The sequence below is a fragment of the Vulpes lagopus genome, chromosome 15, assembly GCF_018345385.1.
Source record: "Vulpes lagopus strain Blue_001 chromosome 15, ASM1834538v1, whole genome shotgun sequence".
NCBI lineage: Eukaryota > Metazoa > Chordata > Mammalia > Carnivora > Canidae > Vulpes > Vulpes lagopus.
In genome coordinates this window covers 2,500,101-2,511,026 of record NC_054838.1, presented here as the reverse complement: position 1 = coordinate 2,511,026, position 10,926 = coordinate 2,500,101, and the positions used below count along the sequence as shown (strand labels likewise).

Below are 10,926 nucleotides of genomic sequence, written 5' to 3'. Positions count from 1 at the left end.
GCTCACCCTAAACCTAACCCATATCTATACACAAAATTTATTATTTATATTTCTTAAGAGAAAAAGGGGGGGGGGGGGGGGTGGGGGGGGGGGGGGGTGCTGACTGAGGAGTGACCGTTGGTCCGTATCTAGCTGCTGCTGAGTGGATGTGACTCCGAACAGCGCCTCCAGGGTCCCTCCAGCAGGTCCTGAGGAAGCCGACTCCTGTCATGGCAGCGTGGCCCCCATGTCTTCTCTGAGTCATAGACAGCAGGTTTCTGAGGACGAGGGGGGGTCCTGTCACTGTGACTATGCCTTCCACACCCTCCAGAAGCCCCTCCCTGCGGGTTTCTTGATGAGCAGGTTCACTGTCACCAGTGGACGCGGCCCCCACATGGTACTGAAGCCCTACACCACCCGCCGGTCCTGAGAATGCCGGGGCTTCCCTGTCGAGTGTAGACCCAGCCCCACGTCATCCCGAAAACCGTCACTCCGTGTTCCTGATGGAGGCCGGGGCTACCTGTCAGCAGTGGACGAGAACTCCTTCCTCTTCCCGAAAACTCACCGCGGGTCCCAGAGGAAGCTGGGCTCCTGTCAGCGAGGCAGCGGAGCCCCACATCTTTCCTGAAGTCTCAACCGTGGTTCCTGAGAGACCAGGCTCCTGTACAGCGAGGAAATTCGGCTCCACATGTCCTCAAGCCTACCTGCGTGTCCTGAGGAGGCCGGGGCTCCTGTCATGCCTGGACGCGGCCCCACATTCCTCCCTCAGAGCAGCCAGAGCACAGACCGGCTTCCTGTTACTGCTGCGGACGAGTGCCTACTGTGTACACAGCGCCCCCTGACTCCAGGCCTGGGGCTCAGGCGCTGAAGGAGGCGGTGAGGGAGGCGGAGTCCCCACGCCCAGGTCAGGACCTGCCTCCTTCCAGGCTCCCACTGAGACCTATTGAATAAACCCAACCCATCCACCCCCCCACCCCCGGGAAACTTAAGGACCACACAGCTAACCCAGAGGCAGCACATCCAGGCGCCTTCCCGAATTTAAGTCAATAAAAAACATTCCAGAGGTTTTTCCCGAGAAAGAAAACCATCCCCCCCCCCCCACGCCCCACCCCCACGCCCAGACTGGAATGTTCCCCTGAACATGTTTCAATGTTGACACCTTCAAATAAAATCAATCGTGTCTTAACACCCGAATGCTATGCTAATCCCGTGGTTTGCCTTTAAAGAATGCCTGTAAATTGCCAATCTGGGCTCTTCAAACCTTTGAGGCCGGGGGCCCATTTGGCTCAAGACATTCAATAAAACCCTCTTGCTAGGGAATCCCCTGGTTGGCGCAGCGTTTAGTGCCTGCCTTGGCCCCAGGCTGATCTTGCAGAACCTAGGATCAGTTCCCCCACGTCGGGCTCCGGGGCATTGGAGCCCTGCTTCTTCCTCAGCCAATGTCTCTGCCGTCTCTCTCTCTCCTCTCTTTCTGTGACTGTCATAAAAAAAAAAACCCTCTTGCTAGTTTGCATCTGCCTGTTCTGGGGTCTAGTCTCTGGGGCCTTACCGAGACAACTTGGCCCCCGTGAGCTGGGGGTCCAACACTATGATCTTCGGAACCGTCGTGCTGAAATGGAGCACAAACACCCGCTTCCCCAGAAATACTTAAGGACAAGGAATTGGAGCCCACAGACGCGAAAATGAAATGTGGAACCAGACTTTTACCGTGTCCGCCAAGACTCACTAACCCTCTTCCTACTGTGGGCGGGACTGCGGGCTGGAGCAGCAGCCCTGGAAACAAGTGCCAAGGCTCCTCAGGAACTTACCGATAGAGGCTGGCCCTGGCGACCGGCAGGTGCACACGGCCTGAGCTCACTCTGAAGATACAGATGCAATGAAACGCCAGGCGTGGACATAAACCTGCGCCCCGAATTCCACAGCAGCCAGGTCCACAGTAGCCACACTGTGGGAGGAGCCATCCGGTGCCTTCAGACAGATGATGGATAGAGGGATGGGAGATAGATGATGGTCATAGAGAGAGGAATGGTACAGCAATCAAAGAGAAGGAAATCTTTTCCATTTGGGCAATGATGCGGATACAAATAGAGGGATCCTGTTAAGTGAAAAAAAGTCAGTCGGAAATACAATGACCCTATGGTGTCATTCATGATGTGAATTAAAGAAGCAAAGCAGATGAACATCTGTGAAGGGAAGGAAAACGAATAAGGAAGAAAACAATGCAGGAAATACAGATCTGAATCAATGGAAACATTCTGAGGGTCGCTGGAGGGAGGGCGGAGTGAGAGGGATAACGGGAGATGGGCACGAAGGATGCAGGTGATGTCACGAACACTGGCTGTTTCTCCTCCAACTGGTGAATCCCTGATTCTACCTCTGAAATAAGTAATACACCTATACATTAATTAATTGGTTTAAATTAAGTAAACAAAATCAGTTGTAATCAGAGCACATTTTCTTCTGGACTCCCTGTACTGCTCCTTCAGCTTATGCCTGAACCACGCCCCTGTGGGTCAAGTAGGCGCCCAACCGCCTCGTGCCTGGCCAGCCCAGGGCTCAAACTCCACGAACCCCGAGATCAGGACCTGAGTGAGGTCAGGAGTCGAGTTGCTTGAACTGACAGAGCTAGCAGGGAGCCCGAGAGCACACTGCTTTATTTATCCTGTGACTCTGTGACATCGTCCGAAATAGAAAGTGATGTGCCCCACCTGGTCCTGCTTATCCAATACTTGATTTGCTGTCCGGGGTCATTTGTGGGGCTGACGGATGTTAGGTTGGGGGGGGGGGGGCCTACTTCTAGGATCACCACCCATGATTTTGATAGAATGACATTGAAACCGAGGGTGGCTTCAGGAATCTGTGGACATTTACACAAGAGGAGGCTTCCACCCCATGAACCCAGGACGGCCTCCCAGACCCTGGTATGGCTCAGTGCACAGTATGTGCTCCTTCGTTCAGGTCTAATTATTTATCCTCTGGGATGCTCCTGAGAAGGGAGTCACGTCCTTCATTCGTTTCCTGAGTGCTCATTGTCATGACGCCAGCAAGGCTACTGAGCTCTGTAGGTTCAGTTGGTGTCCCATGAATTACTGAATTCAATCAATAGTCTGACAGGTTTTGTGGGGCTCTCGGGTTTCCTGTTTCTGTCCTGGCACCGCGTATTCCAACAAAATAGGGACAGTGTGACTCCCCCTTCCAGGAGTGGAACCTTATGCTGCTTCCTGTTAACTGTTGACTACATTAGGACTATCCAGCACTGAAGGGGACCTCCTTGGCTTCTTCCTGCCTTATAGGGGAGACGATTCAGGTTTTGCCACCCTTGAATGAGGATGTCAGCTGTGGCCTCCTAAGCGGAACGTTATTCTGTTGATAGACATTTTCCTCAAAACCCACTAGGCTTTGAAGTTGGTACTTTGTCCAAATGCTTTTCTTCAACCATCTAGGAGAGGATCGTATGCTTTTTGTCCTTTCTCGTTCGTTTTCTTTTTTAAAGATTTTACTTATACAACCTTGAGAACATTACAGAGAAGCGGCAGAGAGAGAAAGGCGAGACATGGGCAGAGGGAGAAGGCGGCTCCGTGTAGGGAACTCGACGTGTGAACTCGATCCCGGGCTCCAGGATCACGCCTGGGCTGAAGCAGGCGTTAAACCCGGCTGAACCACCTGCTGCCCCATGTCCTTTCTCTGGTTAATGTGGAAAGAACCTGCTGACTGATGACAAGGGGCCGTGGGAAGTGGGCATGGGCAATGTAGATGAATGATAGTAACAGCTAAAACCGTCTGGATCATAAATAAAATAAGTCACAGAAATATAGAAAAGTACAGCCTAGGGAATGGAGTCAGTACTGTGTGACAACTTTGACGGGGACAGACCGGTGACGGCCGCATCTCGTTGGGGGAGCCTGAATAAGGCACAGAATTGTCAAGTCACTTTTAGCCCGAAACTACTGTCACGTTATGTGTTGCTGTACTTCAATAAATATCAAGAAAAAGGGGTTTCTGGTAAGGACGCCTCCCGGTGGGTCCTGAAAAGGCATTGACATGGTCTTTTATAACACACACGAAGGCAACCTCTTCAGAGGGGATAACCATGCTCACGTGTCTTCATGTTAATTTTAGAAGATTTACTTGAGAAAGGGTGCAGTAGGAGGTGCAGAGATGGATAGGGGGAACCAGGAGCGGACTCCTCCACCCAACGAGCCATGAGCCGCACGGCGAGCTCCACCCACAACCTCAAGATTTCCTGACCTGAGCCAAAACTAAAGAGTCGACTGGAACCGACTAGAACCACCAGGCCCCTTCGAGATGTTAAGTGCACCCCATGCGTGAACTCTGGGGGTCCGGGGGACATCTGTGACGCCCCATCTACCTAGAATGGTGGGAGCCTGCAGGGCAGGATTGGGAACTGCGGATGAGGGAGGGTGCCTCTGCATCCCACCTCCCGCCTGGCGTGGGGGACAGTGACCCTCCCCTCGGGACCCTCCGCCATCAGGGTGAAGGGCTAAGTGCTGAATGGACCCCGCTGCCCACATTCATGAAGCCGGGACCCCAGTGTGGCGGAACAGTGCCACCCCCGTGTTCCAACGCTGCATGGCTCTCATGTGGCATTCAGGCAGAGCTTCGAAGCACTCGTGCTCTGGATCAGGCACACATCGACCAGACTCTCCCCGCTCTCTCACCCCAGTATCTCAGTACTCCCACTCTCCTCAGTACCGACCCACTCTCCCCAAGTACCCCAACTCTCCCACTCTCCCCCCGTACCCGGTCATAAGAGAGCGGCACCACACAGCGACAGGTCACAGGTTGAGAGTGGCCCGCAGATGCCCTGCTCCCCGGGGGCCCCTCTGGGCCTGTGTCGGTTCCTGGGTGGGGGCGCTGGGCCCTGCCCGGCTGGGGGTCCAAAACACCCCGACCCCAATGAGATGACCGTGAGCAGCTCTCTGCAGCCCATCCAACAGCCCATGGTGTGAGGGCGGCTCCTAAGGGCCCTTTCCAGGGAAAGGAGGCTGCAGTCAGAGACCGGCAGCTCCCCGGAACCCGCCGCTCCCCTGTAAAGGCCTGTGCTATTCAGGGAAGACCCAATAACATACCTTTTCCAGCTTGTCCTAGCTGCATGGACTCCGGTACAGGGATAACATCCCCCCCCCCCCCGCAGCCCCATCCATGTGTGAGGGGCGACAGTCAGGGCTCTGCTGGGTCCCCCATGGCCAGTGAAATCCAGGCTTGCTCTTCACACACTGGAATGTGTGGCGAGTCCAATGGTGCTCCCTCCCAGGCCCCCCCCATCAGGATATTCACGCATCCTTGCCCCCAGGGTGGGGAGTGTGGTCGCACACTGCTGGCATCAGTTTTAATTTATGATGAAGTCAACTCCATTAGCTTCGTCCCCTCGTCGTTGTGTTTGTGGAATCTCAGAGAAACCTTCGATCTCCCCCAGGCTGGGAGACATCACCCCCAGCAGTCAAGCATCAGATCGGCGTTCGCCAGAGCCTCCTGGGTCCTCCGCCCGTGTGCTCGCATGATACCGGGTGGGAGCGCTCGGTGATCCCAGGGGTGATGGGCGTGTCCTGGGACAGTGGCTGGGAAGGTGGTACTGTAGGTGGGCGAGAAAAGACAGGCAGGGAGGGCCCATGGTGATTTTCCAGCCCAGCCTGTTCCCCTCATGGCTATGGGGTTGTCTCCTGACTGCCGGTCAGACGGACAGGGACCCTGCCACGGGGAGCATCCGATGCATGTGGTCCCTCGGAAGGTATTCATGCGCCGTCATTCTTGATGTGTTTTGGATTGCAGCACCGTCCAGGAGGACTCAAGAGAACCTACTGGCCTTGCCAAAGGGCCAAATCGTGGCCAGTACCATCAGGTGAAGGCCCAGAAGGGAACGCATAGACAATACAACACTCAACGATAGGGGAGACCATTCCGGATCAGAGCCAAGGATGATTCAGTCCAGCCCAGACAAGGACCATAGTCACCAGGAACAAGTGAGACCCTGGGAGGGTCCTGGTGTCAGTAGCAACTAAGGGTCCATTCTGATCCTAGTCATTGGTAGTCTGAGGAGCCCAACACCAGGTACGGTGAGGCCCAGGTGGGGACCACAGTCACCAGGTCCGATGAAGTCCATTCAGCACCATGTCCAGGTGAGGCCTTGGTGGGGACCAGAGTCACCAGGTCCAGGTGCGGTGAATGTGGAGACCACAGACACCAGGTCCAGGTGGAAGCCAAGGTGGGGACTACAGTCGCCAGTCCACATGAGGCCGGGAATGGTACCAAGAGTCACTAGGCTCAGGTGAGGCCCAGTTGTGGACTAGAGTCACCAGGTCTTGGCTGAGGCCATGGTGGGAACCCATCAGTCAACCCATTGTCCAAGTGAGGCCCAGGTGGGAACGCCGCCTTGATAGAAATTGCCAACACCTTCTCACTGTAGCATTCCAGCTGTTTCTCTCTTTAAATCTCAGGACCGAACCCCATAGGCTTTCAGGATGATTTGTAAAGTTAGCTAGGTCTTTTGGTGGGGACAGGCTGACTTGGGGACCATACTCTCGGCTGTCTTGGGCCCCTCTGACAGGGACATATTTTTAGCAGTGTACAGTAAAGTCTGTTTTATTAAAAGATGGTAAATTACTTTGTGCAAACAAATACTGTAGGCTTCAAGCAACTGTGAATCACACATAACCACACTGGCTAGAAATATATGGTTAACCTGAGGTTTCTAGATAATTTTCATTATGTGTAGGCGTTTCCTTTCTAAAAACAATAACCAAAGGAGAAGTAGGGCAATAGGACAAGAGAAATAGCCAAAAAAACATGAGAAAAAAGAAACAGACAAAAAAACGTTATCTAAAGCATTTTTCTCGTGATGAGAGAATCCTGATAGTGTAAGGCTTTTTTTCTCCCTGCCCTGAGATAAACCAATTCCCTGACTCAGATGTATCAGGAAGAACGGGTTTCTGATCCCGTAAATCGTAAACTGCCTCGGGCATTTGGGTTTCCCATAAACTGTGGATGGGCCTCAGACCAAACTCGGGGGGTTTTCCCCCGGGTGCACCTGGGGGGCTCTGAACATGCACCCTTTGGGGCATTTTGGGGTCCATACCCTACGGGTTTTAATTGATAAATTTCAACCCCAAATCACATAAAAAAAATTTTGGGTAGAAAGAAGTCAAATTGTGTGTTTTAAAAGAATTGGGAAAAAGGGGAGGCCTGGGTTGGGGTCAGCCGTTTAAACACTGCCTTTTTCCCCCGGGCGTATCCTGGAGAAACCCCGGATGGACCCACTTCGGGGTCCCTGCATGGAGCCTGCCCTTTCCCCCGGCCCCGTGTCTCTGTACCCCTGCCTCTCCTCTCTCTCCCCCCTCCTCTCTCCCCTCTCTCCCTCTCATGAAAAAATAAATAAAAAATATTTTTAAAAAAAATATTTCAGGGCAGCCGCGGTGGCCCCCGCGATTTTAAACCCGCCCTTTAGCCCCGTGGGGGATGCCCCGGAGATGCCCGGGAAGGGGGCCCCCCAAACAGGGTCCCCTGCCCTGGGACCCGCTTCGCCCTCCCGTCCTTCTCTGCCTCTCTCTCCCCCCCGGGCTCGCCCCCTCCAAATAAATAAATAAAAAAAATAAATAAATAAATAAATAAAAAAAAAAAATTTTATATTGGGAGCTTTAAATTGGTATTTTGCTATATTTAAAAAGTGTGTTTTTTTACTTTTTTTGGGGACTGGACCTAGGGAAAATCTTTACATCAACAGCCACACTTCTAGTCCTCGTTTACAGTGGTTTTCGGGAAGGCGGGAATTTTTTCCCCCTTTTTTTTTGATTAAAATTTATGAAACCTTTAAGCACCCTGCGGTTCCTTTCCCTTTTTTTTTTTCTGTTTAGAATATGCGAGCATAAGTGAGTAAATTGCAAGAAACCCACCCTTTCCCGGGGTCAACACCTCTACTTTCCTTTACAAATTTTTAAATTTTTTCCCCAATTCTGAACTCCCAAACTATCTTTCTACCCCCTTTTCAAATAACTTGATAAAGGTTTCCCAGGGCTTTTTCGAGAACCATTTTTTCCCCTAAGTAAAATCATGACCCTGAAACCGCCAGCATAAAAAGATTTTTTTATTTATTCAACACCCCCTCCCTTTCCAAAAGAAGGGCCCCATTTGGCCCCTTTTATATGGCAGGGACAGAGACAGGCCCCGGCCCCAAATGGGGTTTTTATCATGTCCCAGAGGGCACCTGTGTCTTAAAGCTGATTTCGAGGGCAAAACAAGCAAGTCCCCCAGTTCCCTTCATTTTTTCCCCAGCGGGCCCTTGGGTTCTCTCCACAGAGTTGAACTGTTACCGAGTCATTGATCGTGTAGGCAGTCACAGAGCAGCAATTGCCATCCAAAACAAAAAGGAGGGAAAAAAATTTCGGGAAATAATGGGTCCCCACAAATCGTGCGGAGGGGACATTTAAACTGTGACAATTTTTTTCTTATTTCACCTTTTTTTCAGAGCCACATCTCTTTCCCTTCTTGACTGAGGGACCCCGGAGAGTCCCCAGGTAGGGGAAAAAAGGGAGGGGGCTTTCAAATTTAGGCCTCACAAAGATCCTAAGGAAAGCTGAGATGAAAAGGAAAACCCGAAAAAAGAAACAAACAGACCACCCTGTCCCAGGAAAGGGTAGAGAGGGTCTTTTTTTTGGGCAGTCCCCTGTGCCCAACAAAGAATAACCCAGACTCTAAAAAAAAATAAAAACCCTTAAAGAAGTTTCACTAGTCCCTTACTCAAACCAAGGGCATCCCAAGAATGAGAAGGCCCCCAACTCCCCGATCATTCTAAATGAAAAACGGGCATGGAGGCCCCTGTGGGGCCCCCCAGCCCCGGGGCCCCCCCCCCCCCACTCCGAGAGCTTTCTCGGGATCCTTGCTTATTTAAAAAATCCTGTCACTTTAAATTACCTTCTTTGCCACCAGATTCATTTCCGAAATCTGTGAGACAAGAACCTGACTTTCTCACTTCATTTCCCCCTGCTGGGACCCTTTTCTTTCCCAAGCTCCCTGGGAAATTAAATTCATTGGGTTAATCCCATCTCACTTTCCCTCCTGCCTCTATCCTTTGGATTCTTCACCACCAAAGGCCAAAAGAACCCAAAAGATTCAGGGAGGGAGAGAAGACCCAGGGGATAGGGGGGAAATAAAAGGGCCCAAAAAAATATAGATTTAAAAATTTCATCTTTTCTTTTTAAAAAAAAAAAATTTTTTTTAAATTTTTCCCCCGGGGACACACAGAGAAGAGAGAAGAGGGAAAAAAAGAAAAAAGAAAGAAAGGAAAAAAAGAAAGAAAGAGGGGCAGAAAACAAGGGCAAAGGGAAAGCAGGGTCCCTGCGGGTAGCCCCAATTTGGGACCCCCCCCTCCTAGGAAACCCCCGGGTTTTGCCTGAGCCCAAAAAGGGAGAAAAACAACCCCTGAGCCACCCAGGCATCCCAAACCCTTACCCTTTCCCAACAACTTGCAGTCCATAAACAAATACTTGAAAAACCCCCAAAAGGGGGCATTCTTTAAAGAATTTACGCTGCCTGAATGTTAAAGCTTTGCTTTGAGGCCAAAAGCAACATTTTTTGGGTGATAGCCCGACCTCCAGGATCCGAAAAACTTTTTTCCCCCTGTGAAAATCCTTTTGGAAACTTCTTTTTTCTCAAAAGTCCCCCACCCCACACAGCAAAATTTTAAATTTTAACCAAAGGGTCCTCATTATCCTATGGGAAACTCTTTAGGCCCCGGGGGCCTTTCCCCATACTTTAATAAAAAAAACCTTTTTTCATGGGAAAAAGTTCCCCAAAAGGGTTCTCTCTTTACCACTGGGGCCTGGCCCACAGTACAAACACCGGTTTAAAACTCCCGAGTTAATTGCATCACACATCAGGAAAGGGGCAGAAGATTTTTGCCTAACTTCTTGCATGAAAACATTCCGGAAGGGGGCATTTTCCCCTCTGTTTTGACTGGGTTTCTCTCTTCCTGGGATATCAAAACTAGCTAGCAAAGGAATAAAGATGATAATCTACTGAAAAGATCGTCCCAGGAACAAGAAAAAATGTTTAAAATAAACAAAAAATATAAACCAAAAACTATGTTTTTCCCCTTTTAATTTTTTTATTAAACAATGGGTTTTCTGAAAAATTTAAAAATTAATTTTTTATAAAAGAACTATAGAAATTTTAATTTTAAAAATTTCAAAATAAATATTTCATAACTAATCTCTATACATCCAAAATAAACCCCCCTATAGAGATGAGGCAAAATTTTTAGAAAAAAGATGTGGAACCCGAAAAAGAGAGAAAAAAGATTTAGACCTATAAATAACAGAGGGGTCTGTTTCAAATTCTAACCAACACCTCTCCTAAAAGGCAAAGGGAAACACCCACACACAACTCAAGAGCCTTTTTGGTAAGTGGCCATTACCGGAAATAACACCCCCTTTAGATGCCAAACTCTTCTCCAACTTAAAGGTTTCCAGCCGTTTTCTCCCAAAAAAGACCTTTCACAAGCGAGCAAAAATAAGTACATGAAAAACTGCCCAGGGCAAATTTTTCATCAGGGAGATAAAATCAAAACCACAAAAGAATAAACCCCTCACAAACCCTTTAGAAGGGAAAAAAAATTAACAAGACGGGAAACAAACAAATTGGGAGAGGATGTTTAGAAAGGGAACACTCTTTTCATTTTTGAGGAGGGGTGTGAACTGGAGCCCCCTCTGGAAAACAAATGTGGGGGTTCCCCCAAAAAAGCTGGGAAAAGGGGGCTATACTACAACCCACCAATTGCACTGCAGGGTATTTTACCCCAAAGACACAGATGTAGTGCAATGAAAAGGGAAAACTTGGGACCCCAATGTTCCAACGGGGAAAAAGAAAAAGCCAAACTGTGGAAGGAGCCCTTGAAGGGCCTGCAACAGATAATGGATAAAAAAATGGGGGTCGGGG

General features: G+C 50.0%; 1 protein-coding gene across 6 annotated transcripts in view; it reads left to right on the top strand.

Annotated features, from left to right (window-relative positions):
- Positions 1-10,926, top strand: part of ANO3 (anoctamin 3) — a 395,575-nt gene that overhangs the window by 290,408 nt on the left and 94,241 nt on the right. The window lies entirely within an intron of this gene.